Source organism: Macrotis lagotis, chromosome 1, assembly GCF_037893015.1.
Source record: "Macrotis lagotis isolate mMagLag1 chromosome 1, bilby.v1.9.chrom.fasta, whole genome shotgun sequence".
Classification (NCBI taxonomy): domain Eukaryota; kingdom Metazoa; phylum Chordata; class Mammalia; order Peramelemorphia; family Peramelidae; genus Macrotis; species Macrotis lagotis.
Genome location: NC_133658.1, coordinates 246,676,504 through 246,697,219, shown reverse-complemented (window position 1 = coordinate 246,697,219; position 20,716 = coordinate 246,676,504). Strand labels below are relative to the sequence as shown.

At 33.9% G+C, this 20,716-nt stretch overlaps 1 long non-coding RNA gene across 2 annotated transcripts in view; it reads right to left on the bottom strand.

Annotated features, from left to right (window-relative positions):
• Window positions 1–20,716, bottom strand: part of LOC141504802 (uncharacterized) — a 66,649-nt gene that overhangs the window by 17,383 nt on the left and 28,550 nt on the right. Inside the window, exon 3 of one of the 2 annotated variants that reach the window (XR_012473477.1) lies at window positions 10,632–15,867. The exons of the other annotated variant lie outside the window; for it this stretch is intronic. This is a non-coding gene — a long non-coding RNA (uncharacterized LOC141504802). Of the gene's footprint in view, window positions 1–10,631; window positions 15,868–20,716 lie in introns of those variants that run through there. 2 annotated transcript variants of the gene reach the window in all.

The following is a 20,716-nucleotide window of genomic DNA, read 5'->3' as shown; positions in this document are numbered from 1 at the left end:
TCTCACAATTCAGTGAGGAGTCTGAAAGGGAGTATTTAGGTCCAGATTTGTCTTCTAATCCCTAATTGTCATCACCATCTCTTTGTTTACTATCCTACTTTAAGCCCTCCTTGCTTTACCTTTCACCTGATCTATTACAAGGGCCTCTCCATTCATTGACCTTCCTACTTCAAGTCTCTTCCATCTTCAACCCAACTTCCACATTGCTTATGTGTGAGCATGAAAATATCAGTCCCCAACAAACCAGCTCCAATTGTAACCAATTATTTCTAGGACCCATATTTCCTATTACTCCTAGTATCTCTTTTGAATATTCAAAGTCCTTAGCAACCTGGTTCCAACCTGCCTTTCTAGGTTTATTCCATATTGCTTCATTTCAGCTCTGTCCTTACTCTTTTTCATCTGTATCATTCCATCTCATTTCTGGGCTTTACCAATGTCTGGATACCCCACTCTTTTCTTCCCTCCATTCTTAGAACTTTTAGTTTTTTCAAAGTTCAGTTATCATTTCCTACTAAGGTCTTGTCTGATGTTTCCCCTCCAGTTATTAGTGCCTCCCCCTTCCCCCATTACCTTTATTTATTTTATTTAAATGAATATGTTGATTCCTGTAAATATATAAGCTGTTTTGATTGATATTATAATTCTAGTATCCAACACAATGCTTGATGGCACATCTTTTTGGGGGAAAGAAAGAGAACAAGATATGTGATTTCACTGGTGTAGGTAACTTCTGTGAAGAACTCCCTCAAATAAGAGAGATTATTTTATAAAATTATATTTTATTTTAAAAAAATGGCCAACTATATAAAATAATGAGCAGGATGGTTTCAGAAGGAACTAGAAAGATTTCTACAAACTGGTATAAAATGAAGTGAATAGAGTCAGTAGAACATTGTTACATGTAATAGCAATATTGTATGATGATTAACTGTGAATGACTTAGCTATTTTCAGCAATACAATGATCCAAGGCAATTCTAAAGGACTCCTGATATAAAATGTTATTTAATGTTTTTTGTCCTGCATTCTGGAAAAAGACCACATTAGGATGGTGATGCCATGACAAGCACATGAATTGGATTTGAGTGAAGGAGTGCTGTGCTAAGTTGCCTGCCTCACTTGAATCCAGTGGCCAGATATGAATCAGGATGACTGGAGATGGCCCTGGATGTGCCGCAATCAGAGTTAAGTGACTTGCCCAAGGTCACATAGCTAGTAAATGTCAAATGCCTGAGGCTGGATTTGAACTCCCCTCCTCCTGACTCCAAAGCCAGTGCTCTATTCACTGCACCATCTAGCTGCCCTAAAATTTTACTTACTTCCAAAGGAAGAACTTGTGGAGTCTGAATGAAGATAAAAGCATACTCTTTCTTTCAATTTCTTTATTTTCTTTCATGAGATTTTTGGGTTCAGTCTTTTACAACATGTGGAATTTGGAAATATGTTTTTAATAATTGCACATGTATAACTATTATACATTTGCTTACTATATCAGGGAGGGGGAAGGAGGAAAGGAGAGAAGAAGAGAACTTGGAACTCAATATTTTTTAAAAAGTTCAAAATTGCTTTTCCATGTAATTGGGAAAAAATTATATATTATTTTTAAAAATTAACCAAAATTCACCTTCTCCCTCCTACCCCCTATGAAGAAGAAAGAAAAATAAAACCCTTGGGGAAAATATGTACAGTCAAGCAAATAAATGCCTATTGGTTACATATACATGTATATACTCACATATGTATATATATATATATATATATATACACACACACACATACACATATATGCATACATACATAGACATCTGCAATCTGAATTCATCACCTCTCTGTCAGGAGGTGGGTAGCATCTCCCATCATGAGTTTCTAGAGTCATGGTTGGTCATTTCAGTGATCAGAGGTAATTCTTTCAAAATTGTTTATTTTATGATATTGTTGTTATTATATAAATTGTTTTCCTGATTCTGCTCACTTCACTCTGTATCAGTTAATTTAAGTCCTCTTGGAAACCAGTCCTTTCATCATTCTATCATATTCACATATCCTAACTTGTTCAGTCATTCCCCAGTTGATGAGCTCTTCTCTGTTTACAATTCTTAGCTACCACAAAAAGTTTTGTTATTAGAAGAGGTATCATTAGGTCAAAGGGGGACAGTTTAATAATTGCTTTCCAGAATGACTGGAACAATTTATAACTCTTCAAGAAGGCATTTTAATGTACCAATTTTCCTTTTTTATGTTCATTTTTTAAAAATTCACTTTGCTAATCTAATAGACATGACTATTAGTTGTATATACAACCAATTCAGATAAGTCTCTTCTCAGCAATTTATATATTATAGTTTAAAAGAGTTACCTTGGAGTAATTTTGAGGTTATAGTTTAGTATTTTACAAAGATAAAACTTGAACCCAGATTTTCTTGATTCTGGAATCATTCTTATTACAGTGATACATAGGTTCTCATACTGCTTAGCACATAATATGATGCTCTTTTTTGCATTTTTCAAATTTGCTATTTATTTTTAACATTCTATTCTTTTTTTTTTTTGCAAGGCAAATGGGGTTAAGTGGCTTGCCCAAGGCCACACAGCTAGGTAACTATTAAGTGTCTGAGACCAGATTTGAACCCAGGTACTCCTGAATCCAGGGCCGGTACTTTATCCACTGCGCCACCTAGCCACCCTCATTCTATTCTTTTTAAAATTTTGAGTTCCAAGTTCCCTCTTTCCCACTCCTATCTCCATCCATTGAGAAGGCAAGCAATGTGATATCAAATATACATTTGAAATCATGCTAACTATATTCTCATATTATACAAAAAGCAAGAAAAATAAAGTGAGAAAATTATATTTCAGTTTACACTCAGAGTTTATCAGTTCTCTCTCTGGAAGTGTATAACTTTTTTCATCATGAATCTTTTGGAACTGTCTTAGAGCATTGTACTGATGCACACATTGTATTGATCATTGTACTGATCTTTCACAGTTGATCATCATTATAGCATTATTTATTTATTTTTCCAACTACATGCAAAGATAGATTTTTGACATTCATTTTTTGTAAAGTTTTGAGTTTCACATTTTCCTCCTTCCCTCTTATTCTCCCCCCTCCCCTTGACAACCAATAATTGAGTATAGGTTATATACGTTAAATATATTTCCTTATTAGTGATGCTGTGAAAGAAGAATCAGAACGAAAGGAAAAAAGACTACAAGAGGGGTAAAATAACCATAAACCATAAAACAAATTTTAAAAATTGAAAATTGTATACTTTGGTCTGCATCCAGAGCCCAGAGTTCTTTCTCTGAATGTAGATGGTACTTTCCATCACAAGTCCTTTAGAACTGTCTCTGATCATTGTACTCCTGAGGAGAGTTAAGTTCCCCTTGGTTGATCACATAGTTTTGCTGTTAATGTGTACAATGTTCTTCTGGTTCTGCTCAATTTACTCAGCATCGGTTCACGCAACCCTTTTCAGCCTCCTTTGAAGTCCACTCATTCATGATTTCTTATGGAACAATATTACTCCATCACATTTATATACCACAATTTGTTTAGCCATTTCCCAATTGATGGACATTCCCTTAATTTGCAATTATTTGCTAATATAAAAAGAACTGCTATAAATATTTTTGAACTTGTGGGTCTTTTTCCCTTTTTCTATGATCTTTTGGAGCTATAGACCTACTAGTAGTATTACTGATACAAAGGGTATGCAAAATTTTAATGCCCTTTGGGCATAGTTCCAAATTGCTGTCCAGAATGATTGGTTCAGTTCACAACTTCAGCAACAATGCATTAGTGTCCCAGATGAAAGAATAAGGGACTTGATTTATATGTTTACATTCCTATATGGGTAGAATTTTATCATTATTAGGGCAGTAAAAAGGAGTTTGTTTACATAGATAGAGGGCTTGGGTGTGAGTTGATTATGTTGTGATGATTTCCCAAAAATGCTGTGTTGGAGGAGGAACAGAGAGATGAAGTGGAAGAACAGGGGAAAAGAAGAGATGGAAAGGGGTAAATTTTCCCGTGTAAAAATAATGTGCAAGAAAAAACTTTTACAATGAAGGGGGAATAGGGAGGGAGGAGAAGACAGAGAGCAAGAGACAGAGACAGAAAGAGAAAAGCTGAAGATGATAGGATGGAGGGAAGTACTTATTTAGAAATCATAACTGTGAATGTGAATGGGATAAGCTCATCCATAAAATAAAAGCAGATAGCAAAAGGATTAGAAACCAGAATCCAACAATGTGTTGTTTACAAGAGACATACTTGAAGCAGAAAGACATACATAGTTAAAATAAAGGACTGGAAAAGAATTTAATATGCTTCAGCTGAAGAGAAAAAGAAAGACAAGAGTAGTATCATGATTTCAAAGCAAAAGCAAAAACAAACCTAATTAACAGAGATAATCAGGAAAATTACATTTTTTTCAAATGCAATAGAAACAATAAAGTAATATCAAAAAACTTTACAGCAAGTTTTTCTAATAATGTCAAATATATAAAAATATATAATAGAATAGAATAGAATACAATAGAATAGAATATAATATAATATAATATAATATAATATAATATAATATAATATAATGTAATATAATATAATGTAATGTAATGTAATGTAATGTAATATAATATAATATAATATAATATAATATAATATAATATAATATAATATAATATATAATAAATATAAATAAATATAAATATAAAATATATATTTACCTTTTATGCTTCTCTTCTGTTTGATATATATAATATATAATAAATAGAAATATATAGAAATATAAAATATATATTTACCTTTTTATGCTTCTCTTCTGTTTGATTGTCAAATTTTTATTTAGTTCTGGGTTTTCTTCAGGAATGCTTGAAAATCCTCTATTTCATTAAATATGTTTTTCTCCTGAAGCATTATATCCAGTTATTATATTCTTAGTTGCAATCCTAGTTCTTTTGCCTTCTGGATATCATATTCCATGGCCTCTGCTTTTTTTTTGACATGGAAGCTACTAAATTTTGTATGATTCTGACTGTGGATTCATGTTATTTGAATTATTTCTTTCTGACCACTTGCAATATTTTCTTTTTGACTTGACAGTTCTGGAATTTTGCTATAATATTCTGGGGGGCATTCATTTTGGTATCTCTTTTAGGAGATGATCAATGGATTTTTTCCATTTTTATTTTACCTTCTGGATTTAAGATAGAGGAGTAATTTTCCTTATTAATTTCTTTAAAGATGATATCTAGGTTCTTTCTTTAATCATGACTTTCAGGTAGTCTTAAATTATCTCTCTTCAATTTATTTTCCTGGTTGATTTTTGTTCTGATCCTATATTTAACATTCCTTTTGATTTTTTTATTTATTTGACTTTGTTTTTATTGTTTCTTGATGTCTCATGGAGTCATTAGCTTTTACTTTCCTAATTCTAATTTTTAAGGAATTATTTTCTTCAGTGAATCCTTCCTCTCTTTCCATTTGACCAATTTTTCTTTTTAAGGAATTCTTTTCTTCAATAAATTTTTGTACCTCTTTTACCATTAGGTCAATTCTGCCTTTAAGAGCTTATTTTCTTCAGTATTTTTTTTTGGTGTGTTTTTTTCATCAAACTGTTAATTCTCTTTTCATTACTTTCTTGCACCACACATTTCTTTTTCCATCCCCCCCCCCCAGGAATTCTCTTTGGGCTTGGGTTTAATTATCATTTTTCAGTGAAACTTGTTTCACATTATTATCTCCTTCTGAGTTTATGCTTGGTCTCCCCTTCATCTGTAATGGCTTTTTACATTCAAGTTCTTTTTGTTGTTGTGGTTCACTCATTTTCCCAGTTTAGTTTTTTTTACTTTAAACTGTGCATTAAAGTTAGGACCTATTCTACTGGGAGTGAGGATACTCTGTCCCAAGATTCTGGCTTTTTTTGTAGAATTACTTTAAGAAATAGGTCTGGGTGTCTGCAAGTTTTTGGTGCTTCCAAAGTAGTGTGATCCTGGTAGAGGTGTGGTCACTGCTTTCCTGATCTGTCCTTTGATCTTTACCCAGGTAGGGCCCCTGGTCTCTTGCAGTTACATGTACTAGTACTCCTCTTTTCTTTGGGTCTGTGACAAGGGTCCTTTGTGATTGACCCCCAGTCCTCCTCTCCACCCTTGAATTTTGACCCAAAACTGTAAAATTGGATATTATAAAATTATATTGACCAAACTTGGTTCCAAAGAAGGACTATAAGAATTTTTTCTCCTCTTTTTCCAGAAGATGGTGGACTATGGGGAGAAAGGAAGAGGTAGAAGATCCTACATATGTGATGATTGATATGTAACCCAAAACTATAAATGTGACCCCAAACTATAAGGCAATAGAGTTGCCTATCAGTCCCAAGTGAACCTAGTACCAGCAAAGATTCCTCTTTAATCTATTTCTGAACAGTTGCCTGAACTACTTACTATCTCTAGGCAAGAGCTCCAAAAGTTTCTACTGCGGCCACTGTTGTTGCAGTCACACTGGACAGATCTTCACCAGACCTCCACTCCGGTGTTATACACTTTTCTTGCCAACTTCTCAAATTTTCTTAAATTAGAAAATTATATCACTGATTTTTTTTTGTTGGCTTTTCCACTTCAAAATTTGATTTGGGACATTATTTTAAAAGTTTTTTTGAAGGAAATATTGGGAGAGTTCAGCTAGGTGACTGCCCCAAATATGCCATTTTAGATGCTTAATAGATGCCTTTTCATTCACTAAATGACACCTATTCCTTTTCATAAAAACACAGAATTTGAGAGATGAAAGAGGCCTCATTTATCATCCAGTTCAAACCAAAAAATAAAGGAGTCCAAATTATAACAGACAAATGGTCTTTCAGGCCTTCTAGCTAGGTCAATCAACTTATTTGAAGACCTCTTTGAAATCTATCTAGATCTCCCCTCTAGGAGAACTGTCCCTAGTTTGACCTGGAACCAAGTAGCACAGGTTTCATTTTCTCTAAATATTTGAGGACCCATAGAATCTCTATTTTTGGTTTCAGACAAAATACACTCTTAATTATCTTCCTAATCTTTTAAATTGCACTATTGCTTTTATTTCTCTTTTGTTTGGTCCCCCTTCCTTGTTCTAAACCCTTAAAATGGGATCCCACTTCAAATGTTTCATCCTTGGTCCCCTTATGGTTTTTCTCTCTTTCTCTATATTTACTTCCATGATTTTCAACTAATACCTCCACTCAGATGATTCCCACATCTATGTTTCCAGTTCTGAACTCTCTTCTAAAATATATTTTAATCTATTTAACTAGTTCTCTTCATTTGAATGTTCTCACAGCATATCCAACTCAACACATTTCAGACTGAATTTAAGATTTCTTCCTCTTGGGAGGTAGCTAGGAGGATAGAGCATCAGTCCTGGAGTCAGGAGGACCCAGGTTCAAATCCAGCCTCAGACACTTAATAATTTGCCTATGTGACCTAAGTCTTATAGATTCTATTCTTATTTGATATCTACTTCTCTGGCCACTCCTTCTCAGTCTACTTTGCTGAACCATGATCTATATCCCATACCCAAACTATGTACCTTAAGTCTCTAATCTGACTTTTCTTCTTTAGTTTTTTGGTGACCTTCACTAGCTCCTGTGGATTAATTTGTCACCTCAATGCTGATGCATCTTAGATCTCTATATGTAGCTCTACTCCCCTGGACTCCAATCCCACATTGCTATCTATGTATTGGATTTTTCAAACTGGAGTTCCCATAGGCATCTCTAATGAGACATAGGAGGCAATGTGGTACAAGAGCACATGTTTTGGGAATCAAAGGACTTAGGTTAAAATTCTGTCTTTAATACATATTACCTGTATGAACTTGGGCAAATTGTTTGATCTTCTTGGCACTATTTCTTCTCTAAAATGAGAGGACTGAATTAATTGTTCTCTGAGGTACTCTCTAGAGCTGTGATTTTTTTTTTGCCTAAACAGAACTTACTAATTTTATTTCCTCAAACATACCCTTCTTCCTAAATTTTCTATGTCTATTGAAGGCACCTCTATTCTTTTAGTCATCTAGATTCACAACTTTGGAGTCAGTCATGCCTTTTTATTTCCCTCCTTTTCCTATCATAACCGATCATCTGTCAAGTCTTGTTTTTACCTCCACAAAATCTCTCATATCCATCCCTTTTTTTCTATTCACATAGACACCAACCTAATTCAGACCCTCAGCACTTCTCACCTAATCTATTTCAAAAGCTTCCTAATTTCCCCTGTTTTCTGTCTTCTTTCTATCCATCCTTTACACTGCAGTCAAGATAATATACAATGTTATTACCATTCTCAAAAATCTTCAGCATTTGGATTTTTACCTTGCTCTAATTTGATCTCTTTGCCTCATATCTTTTCCCTCTCTAATCCATACTGCAAATAGCTATCAAAGTGCTATGTCCAAAGTTCAAGTAAGACCATGTCATTCCCCCATTCAAAAAGTTCCTTTGGCTTTGCCGTTGAATCTAGAATAAAATATAAACTCTTCTTTTGTCATTTAAGGTTCTTCAAAATCTAACTACAGCCTCCCTTTCCAGGTCTTACTACAAATATTATCCTTTATATACTGTATGGTTCAATGAAAACTGGACTATTTACTATTCTTTCTAGTCTATTGTCTTTCTTTATCTAGGTTATCTTCCATTTCTGGAATATTTATCTACTTGTAGACAAATGGTATTTCTCCCTAGTAGAATGTAAGCTCCTTGAGAGTAAGAATAAGTTTAATTTTTGTCTTTGTATTCTCAATGACTAACACAGTTCCTGGTATATAGTCAGTGTTAAATAAGTGCTTGTTGATTGATTGATTCACTGATAAAGAAGAGAATAAGAAAGTAGAGAAGACAGAAACTGACTTTTGACCCAAATACAGTTACTCTCAAAGGCATCACTTCCCTAAAATGTCAAAATATGTTTATGGCTATGGCCCTGACAAGGTTTGAGTTTGTTGTAAAGTTGTGAAAATATTATTCTTCTCTTCTCATTTTTCTTCTGCTCCCTTTAACTATTAAAATATGCAATAAAGATAAACTGAAGAAATAGAGTTCCAAGCACGACTGATTTATTAGCAGAGCTAGCAATTGCTAATAAATGAGATCTAAGTCCTCTCAGTAGTCAAGGACACACTTTGAGAGCTAACAGAGCATCTTTATAGTCATTAATGAAAAACATTGCAAGCTCACATAGTCCTTGGCAAAATAGGCTTTACTACTTTCTGATTGGCTGATTGATAAGAACAGAGAAACTGAGGTTGCAATAGAGAAATTGTAATCTGGAACATTTGGGTATCAGAAAGTTGTGGTTGGAACACAGAACCTTGTGGCTGGAACATTCTGATTGTCCAGAATGTACTGCCCATAATTTCCCTGTCTCAACCTTGTGATGGGCACATGCAGGGAATAGAAGGTTTGTGGTTAATGTTCCCTAGTTTTCCAGAAAGCTAATGAAACTTAGCACAAAATGGAGGAAAATCATTGATTTAGTTCATAAGATGGAACCCAGTTATAATTACAATTTTATGGTTCCCCATCTTCAAAGACTTGTTTTTTTGTTACTTCAATAATGTAAAGCCAAAACATTTGTTACAAAAGCAGGATAGCAAGGTTAAAAATGATTTGAATAATCTTCTAAAGGATAATTTTACCTAATCAAGTTCTGAACTAAGGTCTCTACCTCACATAAAATTCTTAGAAGTCAAATTTGATCACACTAACTGGGAAAATAAGCAATAAAACCAGGAGGAAAGAGATCCCACTATGGGGTATAATAAATTATTTTCCCCACTGGATTCTCCCAACTACCACATTCTCATAGTAGCAAGTTATGGAAGTTATGGAAGAAAAACTAAGTTTTAATTAAGATAATAAAAAATGATAATAAATAATAAAAATATGATGACATATCTCAGATAAATAATTTAAAAATCACATTTACAGTAAAACTTTAATATATCACAAACAAATAATTATAATACAAATTTGTAGGAATTGCTTTTTCCTGAAAGTTGAAAAAACTTTTTGTATGGAAAAGGTACTGATTTTAAATTGAATTTCCATTATTTTCCAATAAAATTCTGTAGGACAGGTTACAGTTTAAATTGAATTTAGAATATAAAGATACTTGAAGTAATATAACCTCAATTATCAATCAATTAATCCTGCATCAATTCCTGTCCCTCCTCACTTTTCAGCATTTTTGTATCTTAAGTTGCAGATGTCCCTGGAAACAGCCTCCCTTAAATGTTTTGAAAAACAGCTTATTTTGGGGGTAGTTCTGAAGGGACTTTTTCCTCGGTAGATTTGTTTCTCTGGTTCTAGGACACTTTAATAAAATATACTAAATTTGCTTTTTAAAATAGTAAGTGCAATTTTGTCTTTCCTTCAACTAATTTTAAGAACTTATTAAAATTTGGAATGATAATTATATGTGTATATATATATGCATTTATCTTAATTAAAATTAGATGCTTTTGTATCTGTTTTAATTTCCAAATGATCCTGAAAGGCAGAAAATATATAACTATAAGAGCCCACCTGAGATTTTATAGGTCATTTGCCCAATTTATATAACAGGCATAGAACTTCAACCAAAAATTAAATATAAATATAATATATATAAATATATTAATTATAAATAATATAATGATATTAAATATAAATAAGTTATCTCTTTAAATCATGGATGAAGAAAAATCAAAATGATTTATACTTTGATTATTTCTACAAAATTGGGCTATTATAGCTACTAGATTAACCAGTACTTCCTTATTAAGACATGTAGATTTATTCTGTTTGTATCATGTGACAATAAAGAAGTAGATGACAGACCCAATAACTTATTCATTGGATCTTTCAGACTTAAATTCTATTACAATAACTCAAAGATGTTTCAGTGTTAATTTATTACATACAGACAATTACAAAATCTTTCAGTTTACCTATACTGATTATAGAAATTTCTGTAAAAGGAGAAAGGTCACCTATCCCCTTAACAGCAACAAACCATAACAAGGCAGGGGTGGTGGTAATGGTGAGGGGAGCTTCCTCTGTTTTACTTCAAGCACCAGTGATATTTGCCAGTCAACCAGGTAGAAAACACTACATTATTCAATGGGTGTACACCAGACTCATAATTAACCAGGTGGGAAATTTTCCTGTTCAGAAAGGAAATAGCAAAATCAAGAAACTGAGTCAAGAGGATCCCCTTAACTTTTCCCTGATTCCAGATCACCTGCAGCTCTTCTCAGACTGCACGCCTTTTGAGAAGCATTCTCCATGAATGGTAGGCTATTGGTTTCATGATACTTCAGACAGTGATGCATGAAATCAAACTTAGAACAATATTACATTTCAGTCCCACAAGACTTTACCTCAAATAGCAAAATTTCACTAATCAAACTTATGGCTAGACTATATTTTCTCTCATGTTTTAATAAATATAAAAAGCATTTTATTGATTCTTCACATATGAACAGCTTTTTTTACACATATAAGATGAACACTAGTTGATAAATACAATGAATAGTTAAAAAATACAACTTTAGTATATACTAATTATCTATAGATATACCCTCATGATATTACAAAGGAGCTTAGACTAAACTCACTATTTTAAGTAACTATAATTTTACCATTTTAGCTGGAAGAGATCTTAGTTCTTTGAAGTGCAACACTACAGGCTTTCATAATATGCAGACCATGGGACTGATAAGATCTTATGCTTATGCCCTAGTAGAAAGTTCCAAGGAACCTTACATACAAGGATAACCTAAGAGGATTTTGCTATTCAATATTTACTATTCTTAAGTTATTATTATTGTTATTATTAACCATTTGAAGCAAAATATATTCCATTAAATATTTAACAATTTTCAAGTATTTTTATCACAATGTTTTTATAGTTTTACCCATACTCTAACAACATCAAGATTAAAAGACGAAACTGTGGCATACCAGCATTTCCACACATCAAATTTCTTGGGTTTTTTTTTGCAAGGCAAATGGGGTTAAGTGGCTTGCCCAAGGCCACACAGCTAGGTAATTATTAAGTGTCTGAGACCAGATTTGAACCCAGGTACTCCTGACTCCAAGGCTGGTGCTTTATCCACTATGCCACCTAGCTGCCCCACCCCCACATCAAATTTCACAGAAAATTTTGAATATAATTCAGCTAAAGGCATTTACTAAAGAATGAATGCCTTATTCATGTCCTGACTTTCTACACCAATCAAATCAAAACCGAGTACAGAGTGATCCAATATGGTTAATATTTATCATCTATGTGGTGCTTATCACATACTAGGGTATTTTCTGGATTTTTTAATGCTTGATTTAGAGTTTCTTAGCCTTGCCTTCTCTGTTATTTGAATTTCTTCAATGTAGCAGCACTTTGATTTGCTAATTTATATCACAGGGCAATTAGATTTTTCCCTTTTAAAGGACATTAGCCTTAAAATGCTAAATGACATCAATGCCAATTTAGAAAAGAACTTTTTAAGTGGCAGAGCATGACTAAAGAAATACTTTGTTCAATTTCATTCCTATAAGGTATGAATATTATATTGGTCATCCTCTGCACAAGCCAGGCATTGTGCTAAGCACTTTATAATTATATGGACCTCTCAACAACCCTGGAAGTATATGCTATTATTTTTATTCCCTTTACAGATTAGCAAATATCTGAATTTGTTTTAATGTCTGAGTTGTTACAATTTCCCTTATAGAAGAACACAACTCACTGTAACTGAGTCAAAATTTAGTATCAGATGAAAATTAAATTTGGGTTTAAAATTTCAAGAGTCATTTACTGGTAATATTTCAAAATTCTTTTTAATTGATTCAAAATTGCCAAATGAACTAAGTAATTTCCTTTTGTTTTCTGAATTTATCCCTTCTAATATTTTGTGAGTATGGGCAATATGCATGCCTTATCTTTTCCTCAAGATATCCATTTTCCTAGGCAGTTTGAGTGCCAGGAAATCTTTAGCACCACATTTCTATTTCTCTATCTTGGTTCTTGGGAGGCCTTAAAGATTGGGACCTGTCCTTTTAAGGTTATTACATTACATTAGTAAGTACATCCAGTTTAATGCCAAAAATTTTCCTTCTTTGATTTTCTCAAATCTTCCATTTCAAACTTCAAAATTCCTTTATAATCAAACTCTCTACTCAGACAGTGAAACCATAGCTTTCTTAAACTAACTACTCATTTCTTCTTATTCTTATTTGCTTAAACTTTAAAGCCCTTCCAAAATGCATTCATGGGCTGATCTTTCATTTCTCTTATTTTCTTCTGTTTGCCTAATTCCTCCAGTCTTTGCTTCTTATTCCCATTCCATAAATCCACAGTACTAATCTTCATTCTTCTGAATTTCTCCTTTGCAATTTTGCACATATTTTTATTACACAATTCCAATTAATTCCAATACCATCATTATAGGGGTTCATAAAGGCTTTTTCTTTAGATGACTTTCTAGTTTACTATTACTATTATGTTACTAGTTTACTTATATTACTCACTATACTTAACAACTCAGGCAGATGCAAGCATTTTCCAATTTAAATTTTATTGACTTATATAAATTGTTCCGTGATTTAAACACATTTCTCTCTTTTTATTTTGGAGCTTCACCAAAACTACTTTCAGTTTCTCTTTTGATTTATTCTAAAATAAAACTGCAAGCTCATTTGCTTGGAAACTTCAATTTCTAATCAGTGAAATCACCTTGATCCCTTGTACATTTTTTTCTTAAGTTATATTCAATGAGATATTTTAGCATTTATAAAATTTGGAAATTTATAGTAGAGATTTCAATTACTGTCACAAATTTAGTTTCTAATTCATAATGTTATAAACAAATTGGGAAAAAAGATTCCTTTCTTATGAGTCTTTTGTCTTCTGTTCCAACTTGGCCAAAGTTAGAAAGGGAGAAAGAAAAGAGAGAGAAAAAGAAAAAGAAAGAGAGACAGAGAGACAGAGACAGAGATGTTTTCCCTGGTTCTTTTGAAATAAGGTTTCTCAAAAAATATACTCTTCTTCCTTTGACTGATCAGGCCACAGGAAGAAGTTAACACAAAGAGAATATAAGAAGACAGATCCATAGCAGTACAGTATTTACTAACAAAGTTTTTCCTTCAAAGTTTAACTTTTTTTTTTAAAATCAGGGTGCACAATTTTAAACTGCAAATTGTCCTTGGGTAACTCTAGGGTTCTTTCTGGTTTTTTAAAAAAATTAAATACTGTGTATCTTGCCTTTTCTTTTTTTGGTTTTTGCAAGGCAAAGTAATTATTAAGTGTTTGAGTATGGATTTGAACTCAGGCCCTCCTGACTCCAGGGCTAGTGCCCTATCCACTGCACCACCTAGCTGCCCTATCTTGCCTTTTCTTAAAACATTTCCTAGACAGATGAGATTCTTTGTTGTAATAAAGACATACTTATGACTTGATTTCCCCAATATGGAATAATCAAAAGTGTCAAATTTAGGCCAGAAAAATTTATCAGCTGAATCCCTTGCAATTTTAGACCAAATTTCACTTAATTTAACACCAAACTTTTTTTTGTCATCCCTGATTAAATCAGAATTTTCCCTGAATTTCCAAAGGAGTTCCCTTTAGAATACTGCTATTGGGGGTTCATTGGTTCTATGAGGTATCCTTCACTGGAACTCTCCTGTCTCTTTTTTGAAATACCCCAAGGAATCTATCTCTTGTGAGATTTCATATTGGTACTTCAGAGTTCCCCCATGGGGTTGTCCCTTGAGAAATCCTCCTCAGGAGTTTAGGAATCCTTCAAGAGAAAATCCTGCAGGACTTCAGCACAAGGCAAGAACAACACAAAAGCAAATCAATTCAGAGAAATGCAATAGACACACACATGCACACACACACACACACACACACATACACACATAAATGTTCTCTCTTCCTTTCCCTCTTCCTCTCCTTAAGAAAGTTAGACATTTAATATAGATTACACATGTGCAGTGATACAAAGTATGTTTCTATATTATCTATGTTGTAAAAGAAAACACAGGAAAAAGAAAGAAAAAAAGCTTTTAAATTTTTTTTTAAAAGTATGTTTCAATCTGCACCCATCAGTTCTTTCTCTGGAAGAAGATCATTTTTCATCATAAGTCCTTCAGAATTGTCTGGGATCATTGCATTTCTAAGAATAGCTAAGTCATTCACAGTTAATCATTGTACAATATTGTTGTTGCAGTGTACAAAGTTCTGGTTCTGTTAACTTCACTTTGCATCAATTCAAAGAAATCTTAATGTGAGAAAATGATCTCAAACAATGGCATCTTTAGAATTCAATTAAGGGGAAGTTACAAAATTTTCTTTAAGCCTTACTTCTTCTTTAGATGATTTATTTTTTCCTTTTTTTCGAAAATTTAATCACTAGTGCACAGAATTCAATTTCAAAGTCTTGTTTTCAGTTTTTCTGTCTAAGTGCCTCAAGGATTTTCCTATTTGTAGAAGAGATTGTTCTGACTGCAATAGAAATTTTCCTGTTTGTTGGAGAAGTGAATTTCCTGTTTCCCTTTTCTGGAGAAACTGTTCTATCTTTAATAGAGAGTCTTCTATACGTTGAAGAGATTGTTCTACTTGAGACAAGAATATCATTCCCTGGTGGTAAGATTCTCCCATTTAGGGGTTTATCTTGATTTGAGTAAATTTCAATTGAGGTTAAAGGGAAGTTTGACTCCTGTGGCAGTCCTCCTCGGAGAAGTTCCTCAGTGAAAAATCTTTCCAGAATAAAGGCTTTGGAGAGGATACCTAGGGTCCTGTCTCTTAACCACCTGCCTGCTTTGCCAATTGTCATGATTAAAATCTGTAATACAGACAAACCGATACAATAAATAATTAAGCATGATCACCTATTAGCAAGGTTAGCAATTGCTAATAAATGGGATTCAAGGACCCTTAGGATCCAAGCCCTCTTGAGGGCTAACAGAGCAACATATTAGTCATTAATGAAGAACATTGCAAGTTTACATAATTTGGGCATCATAGGTATTATTTCTTATGGTTTGGTTTATCAATCAAAACAGAGAAGTTGCAGTAAGGAACATTTGGGCAAAGGGAAGATGTGATTGGAACAAGGAATCTTATAGCTGAACATTCCAATTTTCCCAGAACGTTGTGTCCACAAGTTCCTTGTCTCATCCTTGTGGTGAGTACATCCAGGGAACAGAGGGTTCTCTATTTTATGTTCCCTAGTTTATCAGAATTCATATGATTCACAAGAAGCTTGGACAAAATAGAAGTTGATTGGGGTTCACAGGATGGAGTCCAATTATACTTACAATTTTATACCCCCAAAACTGTGAAGTAGCAATATAGCAGAATAAAATAAAAATTATAGGTCATCCAATGGGCAATGGAGACATTACAGTAAGCATAAATCTGATAAAGCATATTAACAGTGACAATATGTGCATAGAAGAGATTATCAAGATGATAGATGAGTGTAAAAAAAAGAGGTAGACTGGTTTTATAACAAAAAGACATAGAAGAATTCCTGCCACTCCATAATTGGGGAGGATTTTGGGGAGGACATAGACAAGAGGTGCAGAGGATGTTTATTTGCATGTGTCTTTGGAGGGAGTGCCCACATCAGTAAGGTTACTGATCCAGTGAAGGATTCATTCTCTCCCTCTTGAATTTCATGGTATTACTTTGCTTTATCCCAGGACTCTCAACGTGTGTGTGTGTGTGTGTGTGTGTGTGTGTGTGTGTGTGTGTGTGTGTGTGTGAGATGGAGCCCTTTGTGTCATGGGGAAACCTTTTTCAAAAGAATGTTTAAATATATGAAATAAGATACCAATACGAAACTAAATTCTATTGAAATATATATATATGTACATATATATGTATATATTATATATAATATATATATATATATATATATATTCCCAGTAAAATATAAGCAGGATGTGCTGGTAAATACTTAATAAGCTTTAGCTGCTCCAAATTCCCATGGAACACTTTTAAATTTACATAAAGCTACATTTAAGTTATATTAAGCTACATTAGTAGCATTTTCTTCATAATTTTTCTTAATTTAACACAAGTTCATAATTGTCCATGAGTCCAAATGAAGAATTGTTACATTTGAAGATTAAAATAAACAGAGATACAAAGAATCTACTAACAAAGTGGGTCATTATATATCTCTATAGCACTAGGGATACTAAGTGAGAGGTGTCAAGATATTTTATAGCAATCACAAGGTGAGAAAGCAAAATTTCAAGCTACATAAATGTATTTGCTTCTGATTGGTTATGCATGGCATATCCAGAGTTGAGATTACCTCATTTGAACTTTCCATTCTGAAACCTTCTTAACCAAGAAATTCAAAACATGTGATCTGAATGTTATGACAAAGTTTCTCAGGTGATGAGAACATCTTAGGCTAATCAAGTTTCTCTGGAAGATGGGTGAAGATACAAGTTATAATATAAGAATTGTAAGACAAGTGATCCAAGGTTACCTGCATAAAACAGATAGCAATGGCGAAAATTAAATCTAACTTGACTAAAATTTCAAAATAGAAGTAACATCAATTTTCAGTTTTACAATTCACATAAAAAAGAGGAACTGTGACACGCAGAAAAGTGAAAGTCTTACAAAACAAGAACCTTAGACTCACAAGAGTAAAGTGCTAACAAATTACTAATATAAACTAGTTTAATTAAGTTTAATAATGTATGGTACAGAGACCACTATTCAAAATCAAAACAAAGACTAAAAGCAAAAAGGAATTTATTGTGTTCTCACAAGTGGAACCATCCTTTGTTGCACTAATGGTGCTGGCCAGAGAGTAAAAGGTAATAGAAGCAAGACTTATTTATACTCTAACACAAGCTCCTCCTCCCTAACCCCCTTCCCCTTATCCCAGACAACAAAGGTAGCACAGTACACGGTGTTTTGAAAAGTATGTTTTTGTAAGATAGCTGTAGGTGTTATTTTCCAACAACAAAAAGAAAACAACAAAGGTAGTTTCACATGTTTACAAACAAGATTTGAACAAGGGAGGATCAAGCACAGTTCATGGTGTTATGAAAAACATGTTTTTGTAAGATCAGCTAGCTGCAGGTGTTATTTTGCAGGGGAGTATATTCCAATAGGACAAGAAACTATTAACCCTTTTGAGGAAGGGGGATTATTCTTGGGGATTATCTTTCACAATAATTTATAGCAGACCTTACAAAAAATCACATCTGATTACCCAGCTTGAACATAATTGATAATTTATATTTCTTGGTTTAAAGCAAAAAAAAAAGTTAAAAATTGAGTTTAAACCCCAATTTTCTTATTTCTAAGAAGATCTTAGGCAGCCAATTTTACTTCCCTGGACCTTAGATGACCTCTGAGATCCCATCTACCTCCAAATCTATGATCATCAAATCTGATTTTTATTAAATCTCAGGGCAAAAACATTTTCCAGTAGAGTGTAAGCTAGAGGGCAAAGACCATTTTAATTTTTGTATTTTTGTTTGTTTTTATCCCTTGTGTCTCATGCAGTGACTAGAATATCTAGCAGGTGCTTAAGAAATGTTGCTTGATGGATTTGTGCAACTGCATTGTCAAAGGAATTTTTATACTGAGAGTTCTCTAAGGTGAAGTCAAACTTAAAAATTTTTGACAGACAAAGGAAGAGTAATAAAATGGATTTCTGACTTTAAAATTCTGTGTGTAGACATTATAAGAAATGCAGAGAGAGAGAAGCTATAGTCATCAGATAATAAAGAGCATTTTTTTCTTTACTGAAATGAAGACAGAGGTAAAAATACTGAGAGAAAAAGATGGGTTAGGACTTCCTAACCTGAGTTTAAAAAAAAACTTGACTTAAAAATTGCTAATGATAGTTTTATTTAAGTGGTTTCCTTTGAAATCCTATGTTTTATTTTATGCATTTACAAACATTATTGGGGGGCAGAACCAAGATGGCAAAGATAAGGCAGAGACTCACCTGAGCCTCCAAATTCCTCTCTAAATACCTTTAAAATAATGCTCTAAACAAATTCTGGAGTGATGAACCCACAAAAGGATGGGATGAAGCAATTTTTTAGCCCAAGATAATTTGGAAGCTCATAGTTCAGTGAAAGCACATACCAGCGCAAAGTGGACTCCAGCAAACCAGGAGCAGATCTTCGAAGTGACGGAATCAACAGTCACTGCTTCCAGAGGACTCAACCCACATATGTACATATGTTAATTTATGGCCACAAGAATTTAGGCAAGTCGATTGGAATTTAGGAGCCTTTAATTATTCGAATCAAGGGCTGATTATCTGGAAGCATCCAAGACAATAGCAAAAAAGACATAGGTACAGGCAAGCTTATATACCGAAAGACCACATCCTTTTTTACTTCTTATCCAAATTAAAATAGTGCATGGTTCATATTTTACATAGGGACTTTGTACTTAGGTGAGGAAGGGGGGGGAACCACATGTACGAGAGACAGAGCCAAGCAAGAAACTGATAACATGGAAGCACATTCGTTGCAATTACAGGTGTTGGGATAGGGATAGAAAGGGGGCACGTAAACAGGATGTCAGAGTACTTCAGTGGGCTACAGTGGAAAATTACAGGCTTCTTGCAGCTGGGCTGGTGGGACAGGTTTCAGGGGCAGGGGGCCTGGGGGACATTTATAGCATTAAGAGGGTCAGACAAGTGGTCAGAAGAAGCTGACAGGAGTCCCTTTGTTGGTACTGAGGATAGAACTCTATTGCATTGCCATTACTTGGATCCAGATCACAGTCCTGGATGGCAATCCTAGGATGAGGAAGAGTACTAGTACACCAGAGTTTATATCCATGGTAGATTGGAACTCCTGTTCACAATTCCGGTAGATAAGAGTGTTTGTGGTAACTCATAGACCAGAGCGTGGGTCAGCAGAGTAGTAAGTACACTTCTTAGATCATAACCCCTTAGAAGACCTGAAAGCTTACAGACCTTCAGAAATAGTTATGAAAACAGTGACACAAAAGCACTGAACCTTGGGAAAACACAGCCTCCACCCTGGAAGGATAATCTCACTTAAGTATAAAATTAAAAGTCAAGAAATAGGCTACAAAAATGAGCAAACAATAGAAAACAATTCTGACTATAGAAAGATACTATAGTGTCAAGGAAGCTCAAAATACATACTCAGAAGAAGATGACAAAATCAAAACTCCCACATCTAAAACCTCAAAGAAAAATATAATGGAAAAACTAAAAAAAGGATTTTTAAAATCAAGTAAGAGAAGTAGAGGAAAATTTGGGAAGAGAAATGCGAGTGATGCAAGAAAATGATGAAAAAAGTTTGCTTGGTAAAGAATGCACAAAAACACTGAACAAAATTAACAATTTAAAAAAGAGAATTGCTTAAATGGTAAAAGGGTACAAAAATTCAATGAGGAAAAGAATACATTGAAAAGACAAATGGAAAAAGATATACAAAAAATTTACTGAAGAGGCAGATTTCTTAAGAAGCAGAATTAGTCAAATGGAAAAAGGTATAAAAATTTACTGAGGAGATAAATTTCTTAAAAAGTAGAATTGGGTCGCGGCTCCGGAGGCTGTGCTCGCAGCCCGGCCGCCGCGGAGGAGGCTGAGGAGCGCCGACCCGCACCGGGGCCTGGGCCGGGCCCGCCGCTCGCGCCCCGGCGGCTGCGCGCCTGCGCCCCGG